At 43.0% G+C, this 13,892-nt stretch overlaps 1 protein-coding gene across 2 annotated transcripts in view; it reads left to right on the forward strand.

Annotated features, from left to right (window-relative positions):
* ARB2A (ARB2 cotranscriptional regulator A) overlaps window positions 1-13,892 on the forward strand; it is a 471,272-nt gene that overhangs the window by 330,007 nt on the left and 127,373 nt on the right. The gene's annotated exons all lie outside the window — the stretch shown is intronic.

Here is a 13,892-nt window from a genome sequence, read left to right on the forward strand (position 1 = left end):
CCAGTCGTTTTCATGACTCTTTACATTTTGAGAAAATTACTTGGCAGATTAAAGTATAACTGTTGCACATGGCAGGCTAGTGGTACGGGCAGGCTAGTTATATTTGCATGCTAGTGGTATGGGCAGGCTAGTGGTACGGGCCTGACAATATCTCCTAGGTAACAGAATTGCGCTGTACTGGTTGGTGATATGGCAGCGATGCAAATAACCTTCAGCATTTTTTGAACATTGTCCAAACGCTGTGAAATATATTTGCGGTTTTTGGAATAACTTTACTTTTTAGCAATGCTGCAGTGGAAGGTCAGACTAAGATTGTACATATTGCATTCATGCTTCAGGCATGAACATTAAAAAGGACTTAGTTAGCCTTTAATGGTGTAAACCTTTCTTACATTTTCCAACTGCAGTATACTACAATATGTAAAACTCAGTAGTGTGTTTAATTTGAAAAATAAATAAATAAAAATACAGATAATGGCCTGTGCTCCTGGTAAAGAAACATTGACTCCTAATGTAAGAAGTGGTTTATGTTTATATGTTTTTTTTGGTGGGGTTTATCTTTGCAGCTTATATTTTGTTAACATATGTAACACGCTAGTACGAGTACTCGTATTTGCCATTCCAGCTTTATATAAGTTATTATTCAGAATTGCAGTGTTTGGTTTATTTATCAAGGATTTTATAAACCTTTTTATTTAAATATTCTCTCATACCTTCTTTTTTATTTTTTGTACAATGATATTTTACATCAACTGTTTGTATTTTTTTTTAATTTAAGTAAACATTACTCAATTACTATGCACAGTTTTACATGTGTTTATGTATAGCAGATTATAGCTATGTATCAACAGTGGAGGATGCAGGAAGAGAGTAGTGGACAACATCACAGTTTTCAGGCACCTCACAAACCACTCTTAACCTGCGCAGTGAAGTGCACGATCACATTATTACGGAAAACGTGCATTAGGTGTAACATTTTCACACATCCCAAGCAATAGAGAGTGTCAGATTATGGAAATAATATATAAAATGCAAAAAGCCTGCAGCCATTTATTAGTAATAAGCAGTTATCAATCTGCATTGATCCATAGCTAAACTCCCTATACCCTTGACAGTGAATGAAAATATGAACATCTTTATTCAAACAGGGGATGTTAGGTATTTATATTGCAGTATGTTAGGCTGGCCAGCTAGCAATAAGTGTAACCATCATACACTTAGTGTCCGCACTATCACAATTCTAAGCTTCAAGTGCGCTTTAAATAAATTTAAGGAAAACAACATGACTGCATGTACACAGACCACAAACAAAAGGTCTCCTCTGTATATTTGTATGTGGGAGATACTAGTGTACTACTGGTATATACCATATTGAAATATTCAGTGTAATTTGCTGGAGATGTCAGACAATGTGTTTAATTAAAATACAGATGAAAGATAATACATCTTTCATGGTTTAGTCGCTTGCATTATCTTTGAAATGATATCAAGTAAAAACAATCTCACGCATGTGTTAAATGTAATTAGAAAAATAATTCTGTTACAACGGTGGGAGGATAGAGCTAAACTGAAATAACTTTTATTTGTTTTCCGTTGTAGATTGTGCTGGAACTTGATTTTTCTATAATGCTCAGTGTTTAAATAGAACAGCTTACATTTTTATTTTAATCATGGGTAAAAGTGCATTTATGTTTATTTATATTTTCGATATCAAAAACAAGCTTTTGCCATCAAAACCCCCAATGTGAAAAGCAGGTGGGTATGTGGAAAGTTTTGCTGCCGTTCTGGCTTGTCATTGTAAAGGTATGCTCTCTTGTGAATTTATTGATCGTTCTTCAGTAAATAAAAGCCTTGGAGTCCCAGCAGCCCAGCTAGAGAAACACAGACAGTCTGACAGCTTCTAACATATGAATGGAGGAGCTATATGATAAGATATTCACCATATGTTCATTGTGTGGGGCAGAAACAGCATGAGATTTGTATGGAAAGGCACTGCATATGGGAGGTACGCTTGGAATAGTTTTTTTTTTTTTCAATGGGATGATATGCAAACGCATACTAGACAATTGACAACATACGGTATACATCACGCATAGTGATTTGAATATATAAAGGGTGAGCTGCATTTCTTCCAAGTTTATGGAATTTTTCAGTGAAGATGTCAGAAATCTGCAGTTTATTTTGATCTTACCAAGATCTCAAGTCAGCAGAGTTTTAATATATTTAAATGTACACAACATGCTAAAGTTTACATTTTGCCAATAGTTTCCCAAATATGTTAGATCCTAATTTCATCTGGATGAGTTGTCTATCGGTGACAGCAAAGGTTAATGTTTATGGGAAAGCTTACTTTGGGAGGTACGCTACCAGGGTCGATCGTTGTCTAATTTGCCTCCATGTTGTTCAAACAGGTTTAGGGAAAACTTTTTTCTCTCTCTAACTCCTGATTGGAAGGCATCTATGTAAAATATGACCACCAACTTGTCGAAAGTGTTTGACTTAAGAAATCACCTCCACGGTTTGTATAATAATCACACTCGCATCATCGTGGCCCCGCCCCTCGCTACACAATGCCGAGATTACCGGAATTGTGAAGCTGGGGGCAGGGCCACAATGATGGGATTCAGCACTAATCGCTGCATTCCCCAATGGGTCCTGGTTCCTGGGCGTGTTGGGGTGGGAAGGTCCGGGGTAGGCGGCCAGTCGGGAGACTTTCCCGGCCTTTCTGGGAGAGTCGGCAAGTATGTACCAAATGATATCAGAATTGGCAGTCAGTGATTACGCTGTACTGTGAATGTTGTGCAGGTATATAAAAGGTATGTAAGAAGCAACACCTGGTTTGTCATGCGTAGCTTTGTGCTCTTTCTCTCCTTACTATAGCTTGCTGTTTGCGCTTCTGCCTTCTGGTAACAGTAAACAAAAATAGTTGTGGGCATTGCGATGAGCCATCTAATCATCTGATTAATGAGGGTTTAGAATGTGGAAGATTTTAAAAGCTGTGTAACAATGATTGTCAGCTCTCAGCCACATCCCACTAACAAGCTATTCAGACATGTAGCCAGTGTCTTTGTGATATGCAAGCACTTTATTAATAAAACAACATTATAAAAACCTCCCTTAGTTATGTTAGCTTGCTCTTTTATTATCATAAAAAGAGAAAAGATGTCTGCGCAGTCTATACACAAATATTAAGGCTGTAGATTTTTATTCGTATAAATTTATTTAAACATATAATTGAAGTGCAGTTCAGTGTAAAAACATATTATGACATCACATTGGAAATAACTCTGATATCTAATTAATGGTACACTGGAAAAACGTCCTAAACCAATTGTTGTGAACAATAGCAGATGTTTTAATCAAATATTAATTGATCCCCTCTATATAAGAGGGTGAAGAAAAGTTAATATGTAGAGTGTCTCAATAGATAAAGTCACCAGTGTGGACCCCGATAACAAGGCTGATGTCCCGTGTACCGCCGCTCCAGCGGCTCCCCACCAAGGTGGAGAGGGTTCTTGAATCCCAATGTAGCGCCACAGTGCTATCCAACTCCGGCGTGTGGAAATGGTCAAAGTCCGGTGGCAGGTGCAGTGCACCGCTCTAGTGTGAGCTCCAAAATAACACAGCTCCAACAGCTGATAGGAGAGAAACGCTACATTGGGATTCAAGAACCCTCTCCACCTTGGTGGGGAGCCGCTGGAGCGGCGGTACACGGGACATCAGCCTTGTTATCGGGGACCACACTGGTGACTTTATCTATTGAGACACTCTACATATTAACTTTTCTTCACCCTCTAATATATAATTAATATTTGATTAAAACATCTGCTGTTGTTCACAACACTTGGTTTAGGACGTTTTTCCGGTGTACCATTAATTAGATATCAGAGTTATTTCCAATGTGATGTCATAATATGTTTTTACACTGAACTGCACTTCAATTATATGTTTAAATACATTTATATGAATAATAATCTACAGCCGTAATATTTGTGTATAGACGACTGCGCAGACATCCTTTCTCTCTTTAGTCACATGCTAGTGAGGGTTATTGGCAGAATACCCTCTGGTGTCAGCAGCAATTGTCTGTACTAAACATTAGTGGAGCGGATCTAGCGCACTCATTTCTTTTTTGGATTCTCCCCTCTTTTATTATCACACTGACAGAATGTTAATCTGCAAAAATAAGCAGGAGGAAATGTGAAATTACAGGCAGAAAACACATTCACCCAGCTACAGTGCGCACGTCGACTGCTCCACGTTAAACACGTTCTAGATCACATGCTGGTAACGCTTTGGCAGAATGAAAGTAGTGAGACTACACAGTACATCAATGCTACTACCAGCTCAGCTTAATGCTCTGGGAAAAGCAAGTGCACAGCGTGCTAAAACTATCATTTCATATATTCAGCCTTCAGAAAAAATAGGAACCCATTGAAGGGGTGGCATCTTGTAACTTTTTCTGGTGCTCTCCCAGTAAGAAAAGTCTTTGTGTGCACCGCAGACATGCTAGTGATATTGGTTGGAAGCTGCAGGAAGCTTGCTATAAATAAGAGACACCAGCTGCTGTTGAGGATTGCTGAACGATTGGTGCTTGTTCACAGTAAAATTGTAGTTATTTTGTTGATTGCTGTTGCTTGGAGGAAAAAAGAAAAAAAAAGACAAAAGGAAGTTATTTAAACTGAAATTATATCTTTCTTTAGGAGGCGGAGTTGAGTCTGTGAGTGAATGTTGTGGTGTTTTCAGGGGCTCATTGTATGTTAAATTGTGTTTTCTAATGACAGGAGGCATGTGTTTTTGGTGAGGCCCATCCACCGTGGGATTACGCCTGTGTTACGAGTGCCCTGTTGGCACATTGAGAAGGGTTTGAGAAGATCCTGAACCCTCCACATGTGGCCAGCACTGTGACAGAAACTAACAATAGTATAATGGACACAGGCAAGCGCTATGGAAAAAAAAATATATACACAAGAGATAGCAGGCAGTGTATAATTATAATGTGCTGCGGCATTCTCGAGTACATTGTACCCATCTATGAAAGAGGAGATAATAAGAGAAGCAGCTGGTAATAGTGGAGAGTCAATCAAATTGATGCTGGAAATGAATTCGCTTCAACAACTATGTTAAGAGACCCCAGATTAAAAAAAAAAAAAAAAAGAGCAGCCAGAGTACTGAGTGATCAAATAAAATCATACAAGAAAAATGATAGTAAATATTAGTGCTTCAATTACAAGGGATATTAGTAGGGTCCCTGGGCTAATCTCAGAAAGCCAATCAGATCCCGTCCTGGCAGAGGCTGCAGGGGCTTCCAGTAAGTGGTCCATTAAGCTAAAATAATTAAAATGTTGTGGAGGATTTATTTATCCAATTAATTGTAACTTCTTTGTATAAGACTTAAGAAAGGAGAAGATGTGCAGATTACTAGTGTATTCCTGGTTAGACTACAACCTGGTTGCGATACTACAATCCTAACATTTATTAAGACATACTATAGTCTCTAGACATCTTCCCGGAGGAGTCTGCACTGGACTGCCCGAAATATACTAATATTATAATAACGTGTCTGTCTCTCTGTTCCAAATTGGTGCAAAAACTACTGAACCGATTTTCATGAAAACTCCATCATTTTGTAGTGGTAACTTCTATAAATAACCTGCACTTTATTTCATCTTGATCTGTCAAGTTAAAGCTGAGTAATAACTAAAACAAAATTTACTGACATCATCAATGATCGGGATTTATCCTGAAAAATGTTGGGATTTGGTATTGATGCCTCCAATCCCAGGATTTTCGGGATTAGATTGCATCTACTCTTCAACCAGGAGGGGTAGCGCTGAGCACTACTTCCGTCAGCTCAAACGCTGCCACCCGCTGGGATTAGGTCGCATCTGCTGTTCATCGGGGCAGGGCAGCGCTGAGCACTACTTCCGTCGGCTCAAGCGCTGCCACCCGGCTCAAACGCTGCGCAGCAGCCTTCCAGCCTGCCCCTGTGCCGGTCGCTTTCATTATCCCTCTTTGTCCCATTATACCACCTGTCTCCCTATCCCATCTGTCCCCCTCCTTCTCAGATCTTCTCCCACAATTTATTTTTTTCTTGGGGGCCTATTTTCATTGATCAACTCAATTCCAGGTATTTTGAGAATCCCGGGATTGAGATTTTTTAAATCCAGAATCCCGGGATTGAAAAAGTGAGGTGGGATTGGCTTCCCTACTAGGATAGGCTACATAGCAGTCTGTGTACAGGGCACACAGTGACATTGGTGTGAGTGGTGGGTGAAGGCACTGCATCCAAACGTCAGTATAGCGCTGCTGGTCATGTGGACCACTCCAGTGACAGGTCCGGCCCCTATGTAACACCTGACCTAGAATAAACTTGTCAGAAGCGATTTCATCGTGGCAGCAGGCTTTTGCTGTGTTAGCGTTATCCAGATATAAATGCAGTAGCATTCCTATGATTGCTTACAGTACCTGTGGGACAGAAGATGTGCGCTACCCATTCTCTTTAATAGGTTGTCACTGAGCAATTTATGCACTATGCAAGCACTTAATTTTCTAGCTGGAAACAGGGTAGTAGTCAAAGTGCCTGTCTGAAACAAAACGTATGGTTAATAAATTACACAAGCACATTCGATTTGCTGAAGTCCTAATGGCAAGGACTGTGCTTCCATTAGACAGCTTTACGCAGCTGCCTAAGGATGTCGGGACCTGAAGGGGCAGCTCGCTGAGGCTGTCTGTTGGAATAATGAAGGATGTCTCTGTCGCAGCTGCACCATCTTATTTATTATACCTACTGCAGCCAGCTCCTCTGGCCGTCCGTGTAATCAGCCGCTGAAGCAGGCAGGCAGCAGCGCGGGAACCCATCCCCCCTCCTACCCTACCCTCTCACACAGCCAAGTTTGAAAGCTCCTTTTCCCAGGCTGTACAGGAGAAAACCTCGCACCGGCCCTGTCTAACGGTGATCTGATTCAAAAGGGAATTCATGTTGGTTTAAATCACAACTAGGGACACTTCCACTGATTAATCCAAAGCTAATTTTTCCTTAAATAAGCAAGCCATTCCCATCATGTTATTAATTAAACAACGTAATTAAGCTTTCTTTTAAAATTACTATATTATTTGCTGCAAAATAAAATAAAAAAAAAGTTGGTGATAATCCCACCTGATAAAGTACTTCCCCAAAAATGTGCTGAATTAAGGCAAGAGTATCAGCTTGCTTTTGTCGTGGCGTATAATGTCAGTGGGTAGGTGACGTATAATGTCAGTGGGTAGGTGGCGTATAATGTCAGTGGGTAGGTGATGTATTATGTCAGTGGGTAGATGACGTGTAATGTCAGTGGGTAGGTAACGTGTAATGTCAGTGGGTAGGTGATGTATAATGTCAGTGGGTAGGTGATGTGTAATGTCAGTGGGTAGGTGACGTGTAATGTCAGTGGGTAGGTGATGTGTAATGTCAGTGGGTAGGTGACATGTAATGTCAGTGGGTAGGTGACATGTAATGTCAGTGGGTAGGTGACGTATAATGTCAGTGGGTAGGTGACGTATAATGTCAGTGGGTAGGTGACGTGTAATGTAAGTGGGTAGGTGACATGTAATGTAAGTGGGTAGGTAACGTGTAATGTAAGTGGGTAGGTGATGTATAAAGTCAGTGGGTAAGTGACATGTAATGTAAGTGGGTAGGTGATGTATAATGTCAGTGGGTAGGCAGTGATCGCAGTGAGTGACAAAATATGTGGGTCCCAGGAATCCTCCAATTTAAAAAAAAAAATGGTGTCCTACCTGACCATTTCTGGGTCCCATCATAATTTATGCTTTAGAGCTCCCCATATGCCTCTCAGACCTCCCCACATGCCACCACATGCCCATCTGATACCCCAACAGCATCAGATATCCCCATATGCCCCTTAATTGCATGTTTTAATGCCTCCAAGATCTTACAGGTAATGTGATTTGTCTGTTCACAAAACCCATAGTGAATAACGAGGCTTACCATATCATCCCTTTAAACTGGGGCACTCATGGATTGCACAGGTTCTGTGGCTCATTAAAACCAGGTGAAATTCAGGCATGAAGTCAGCCAGTCACAGAACATGTGTAATTAATTCATGAGTGTCCCGTTTTAAAGGGATAGTATGGTTAGCCTATGAATAACGCTTTATGTAATGAGACGCATATTTATCAAAGGATATATGTGGTATATCCTAGAAGGCAACCATTTTCTGAGGTGGTATATAAATAAAACTACCGGGATGTATGTACAGGAGACCACAGCAGATATTCCAGATATCTGCTGCAATGCCCTAGTCATCTTGTTAGGGCAGGCAGGGGGCGCCTTTCATAAAGGGACACTCCGTTCGCCTTTGATGCGCGCCCGAAAAAGTGGTGTGGTCATTTAGAAATGGGGACGTGTCCTTGACATGCGCCCCCTTTTCATCACTGTAGGGGGCATGCCCAGCACTCAAGGAGATGCTGGGCTGCCCTCAAGGCAAGCTCTCCCTGCAGTGTGAATACATGCCTTGCCATGTTGGTCACTGCGCCCACGAGTGGCAATGGCTGTTTTAGCTTTTCACTGTATATAAGGCCTTATTCACGTTACGTCACACAGTAGTGCCCCTTATAACACATTTATGCCATGCAGTAATGCCCTTCCTACATTTTTCCACACAGCAATGCCCGGTCTTTACACATTATGCAGCACATTAATGCCCTGTACACATTATGCCGCACATTAATGCCCTGTACACATTATGCCACACAGCAATGCCCGGCCTTTACACATTATGCCGCACATTAATGCCCTTTACACATTATGCCACACAGCAGTGCCCGGTCTTTACACATTATGCCACGCAGTAATGCCCAGATTTTACACATTATGCCATGCAGTAATACCCCTTACAAATTATGCCACACAGCCATGCCATGCCTTTACACATTACACCGCACATTAATGCCCTATACACATTATGCCTCACAGCAGTGCCCGGCCTTTACACATTATGCCACGCAGTAATACCCCTTATACATTATGCATCCCCCCTCCAGCAGCCTCTTACCTAATGTGTCCATCAAGCAGCCCTCACCTGCTGCCTGGCCCTCCGCGCCCGCTTCAGCAGGCAGCCGCACCAGCCGGCGGCACTCAGTGCAGCTGTTGAAAAAAGCGCTGCTGTCATACAAGACTGTCGCCGCACGCGAGCCAGTCGGAGCTCGCGGACCGGCAGCTGCTGCTGATTGGCTGCCAGTCCGCGAGCTCCAATTGGCTCACGACCGAAACTTAGTTGATTGGCAACGGTGCTTTTAGCAATGCGTGCAGGTTGGCTGGGCCCTGTCATCAGAGATTCGCTGTGCCGCGGCAAATCCAAGACAGCCTGACAGGGATTGGCAGCGGCATAGCCCGTCCCAGGGGACCCGGCTCTTTTTAAAAGTGAGTCCTCAGTCCTTATTACGGGGTAAAATACGCACTATAGTGCATATTTGCGAACACTGGGTAGGTGACGTACTATGGCGGTGGGTAGGTGACGTATAATGTCTGGGTAGGTGACGTATAATGTCAGTGGGTAGGTGACGTATAATGTCAGTGGGTAGGTGACGTATAATGTCAGTGGGTAAGTGACGTGTAATGTCAGTGGGTAGGTGACGTACTATGGCAGTGGGTAGGTGACGTATAATGTCAGTGGGTAGGTGATGTATAATGTCAGTGGGTTGGTGATGTATAATGTCAGTGGGTAGGTGACGTATAATGTCTGTGGGTAGGTGACGTATAATGTCAGTGGGTAGGTGACGTATAATGTCTGTGGGTAGGTGACGTATAATGTCTGTGGGTAGGTGACGTATAATGTCAGTGGGTAGGTGATGTATAATGTCAGTGGGTAGGTGACGTATAATGTGAGTGGGTAGGTGATGTATAATGTCAGTGGGTAAGTGACGTACTATGGCAGTAGGTAGGTGACGTATAATGTCAGTGGGTTGGTGATGTATAATTTCAGTGGGTAGGTGACGTATAATGTCAGTGGGTAGGTGACGTATAATGTCAGTGGGTAGGTGACGTATAATGTCAGTGGGTAGGTGACGTATAATGTCAGTGGGTAGGTGACGTATAATGTCAGTGGGTAGGTGATGTATAATGTCAGTGGGTTGGTGACGTATAATGTCAGTGGGTAGGTGACGTACAATGTCAGTGGGTAGGTGACGTACAATGTCAGTGGGTAAGTGACGTATAATGTCAGTGGGTAGGTGATGTATAATGTCAGTGGGTTGGTGATGTATAATATCAGTGGGTAGGTGACGTATAATGTGAGTGGGTAGGTGATGATAATGTCAGTGGGTAAGTGACGTACTATGGCAGTGGGTAGGTGACGTATAATGTCAGTGGGTAGGTGACGTATAATGTCAGTGGGTTGGTGATGTATAATGTCAGTGGGTTGGTGACGTATAATGTCAGAGGGTAGGTGACGTATAATGTCAGTGGGTAGGTGACGTATAATGTCAGTGGGTAGGTGACGTATAATGTCAGTGGGTTGGTGACGTATAATGTCAGTGGGTAGGTGACGTATAATGTCAGTGGGTAGGTGACGTATAATGTCAGTGGGTAGGTGACGTATAATGTCAGTGGGTTGGTGACGTATAATGTCAGTGGGTAGGTGACGTATGATGTCAGTGGGTAGGTGACGTATAATGTCAGTGGGTAGGTGACGTATAATGTCAGTGGGTAGGTGACGTATAATGTCAGTGGGTAGGTGACGTATAATGTCAGTGGGTAGGTGACGTATAATGTCAGTGGGTTGGTGACGTATAATGTCAGTGGGTAGGTGACGTATAATGTCAGTGGGTAGGTGAAGTATAATGTCAGTGGGTAGGTGACGTATAATGTCAGTGGGTTGGTGACGTATAATGTCAGTGGGTAGGTGACGTATAATGTCTGTGGGTAGGTGACGTATAATGTCTGTGGGTAGGTGACGTATAATGTCAGTGGGTAGGTGATGTATAATGTCAGTGGGTAGGTGACGTATAATGTGAGTGGGTAGGTGATGTATAATGTCAGTGGGTAAGTGACGTACTATGGCAGTGGGTAGGTGACGTATAATGTGAGTGGGTAGGTGACGTATAATGTCAGTGGGTAGGTGACGTATAATGTCAGTGGGTTGGTGATGTATAATATCAGTGGGTAGGTGACGTATAATGTGAGTGGGTAGGTGATGATAATGTCAGTGGGTAAGTGACGTACTATGGCAGTGGGTAGGTGACGTATAATGTGAGTGGGTAGGTGACGTATAATGTCAGTGGGTTGGTGACGTATAATGTCAGTGGGTTGGTGACGTATAATGTCAGAGGGTAGGTGACGTATAATGTCAGTGGGTAGGTGACGTATAATGTCAGTGGGTAGGTGACGTATAATGTCAGTGGGTTGGTGACGTATAATGTCAGTGGGTAGGTGACGTATAATGTCAGTGGGTAGGTGACGTATAATGTCAGTGGGTAGGTGACGTATAATGTCAGTGGGTTGGTGACGTATAATGTCAGTGGGTAGGTGACGTATAATGTCAGTGGGTAGGTGACGTATAATGTCAGTGGGTAGGTGACGTATAATGTCAGTGGGTAGGTGACGTATAATGTCAGTGGGTTGGTGACGTATAATGTCAGTGGGTAGGTGACGTATAATGTCAGTGGGTAGGTGACGTATAATGTCAGTGGGTAGGTGACGTATAATGTCAGTGGGTAGGTGACGTATAATGTCAGTGGGTAGGTGACGTATAATGTCAGTGGGTAGGTGACGTATAATGTCAGTGGGTTGGTGACGTATAATGTCAGTGGGTAGGTGACGTATAATGTCAGTGGGTAGGTGAAGTATAATGTCAGTGGGTAGGTGACGTATAATGTCAGTGGGTTGGTGACGTATAATGTCAGTGGGTAGGTGACGTATAATGTCAGTGGGTAGGTGACGTATAATGTCAGTGGGTAGGTGACGTATAATGTCAGTGGGTAGGTGACGTATAATGTCAGTGGGTAGGTGACGTATAATGTCAGTGGGTTGGTGACGTATAATGTCAGTGGGTAGGTGACGTATAATGTCAGTGGGTAGGTGACGTATAATGTCAGTGGGTAGGTGACGTATAATGTCAGTGGGTAGGTGACGTATAATGTCAGTGGGTAGGTGACGTATAATGTCAGTGGGTTGGTGACGTATAATGTCAGTGGGTAGGTGACGTATAATGTCAGTGGGTAGGTGACGTATAATGTCAGTGGGTAGGTGACGTATAATGTCAGTGGGTAGGTGACGTATAATGTCAGTGGGTAGGTGACGTATAATGTCAGTGGGTTGGTGACGTATAATGTCAGTGGGTAGGTGACGTATAATGTCAGTGGGTAGGTGACGTATAATGTCAGTGGGTAGGTGACGTATAATGTCAGTGGGTAGGTGACGTATAATGTCAGTGGGTAGGTGACGTATAATGTCAGTGGGTAGGTGACGTATAATGTCAGTGGGTAGGTGACGTATAATGTCAGTGGGTAGGTGACGTATAATGTCAGTGGGTAGGTGACGTATAATGTCAGTGGGTTGGTGACGTATAATGTCAGTGGGTAGGTGACGTATAATGTCAGTGGGTAGGTGACGTATAATGTCAGTGGGTAGGTGACGTATAATGTCAGTGGGTAGGTGACGTATAATGTCAGTGGGTAGGTGACGTATAATGTCAGTGGGTAGGTGACGTATAATGTCAGTGGGTAGGTGACGTATAATGTCAGTGGGTAGGTGACGTATAATGTCAGTGGGTTGGTGACGTATAATGTCAGTGGGTAGGTGACGTATAATGTCAGTGGGTAGGTGACGTATAATGTCAGTGGGTAGGTGACGTATAATGTCAGTGGGTAGGTGACGTATAATGTCAGTGGGTTGGTGACGTATAATGTCAGTGGGTTGGTGACGTATAATGTCAGTGGGTAGGTGACGTATAATGTCAGTGGGTAGGTGACGTATAATGTCAGTGGGTAGGTGACGTATAATGTCAGTGGGTAGGTGACGTATAATGTCAGTGGGTAGGTGACGTATAATGTCAGTGGGTTGGTGACGTATAATGTCAGTGGGTAGGTGACGTATAATGTCAGTGGGTAGGTGACGTATAATGTCAGTGGGTAGGTGAAGTATAATGTCAGTGGGTTGGTGACGTATAATGTCAGTGGGTAGGTGACGTATAATGTCAGTGGGTAGGTGACGTATAATGTCAGTGGGTAGGTGACGTATAATGTCAGTGGGTAGGTGACGTATAATGTCAGTGGGTAGGTGACGTATAATGTCAGTGGGTAGGTGACGTATAATGTCAGTGGGTAGGTGACGTATAATGTCAGTGGGTAGGTGACGTATAATGTCAGTGGGTAGGTGACGTATAATGTCAGTGAGTTGGTGACGTATAATGTCAGTGGGTAGGTGACGTTTAATGTCAGTGGGTAGGTGACGTACTATGGCAGTGGGTAGGTGACGTATATTGTCAGTGGGTTGGTGACGTATAATGTCAGTGGGTAGGTGACGTATAATGTCAGTGGGTAGGTGACGTATAATGTCAGTGGGTAGGTGACGTATAATGTCAGTGGGTAGGTGACGTATAATGTCAGTGGGTAGGTGACGTATAATGTCAGTGGGTAGGTGACGTATAATGTCAGTGGGTAGGTGACGTATAATGTCAGTGGGTAGGTGACGTATAATGTCAGTGAGTTGGTGACGTATAATGTCAGTGGGTAGGTGACGTTTAATGTCAGTGGGTAGGTGACGTACTATGGCAGTGGGTAGGTGACGTATAATGTCAGTGGGTTGGTGACGTATAATGTCAGTGGGTAGGTGACGTATAATGTCAGTGGGTAGGTGACGTATAATGTCAGTGGGTAGGTGACGTATAATGTCA

The sequence above is a fragment of the Taudactylus pleione genome, unplaced genomic scaffold (assembly GCF_031769625.1).
Source record: "Taudactylus pleione unplaced genomic scaffold, aTauple2 ptg000370l, whole genome shotgun sequence".
NCBI classification, from domain to species: domain Eukaryota; kingdom Metazoa; phylum Chordata; class Amphibia; order Anura; family Myobatrachidae; genus Taudactylus; species Taudactylus pleione.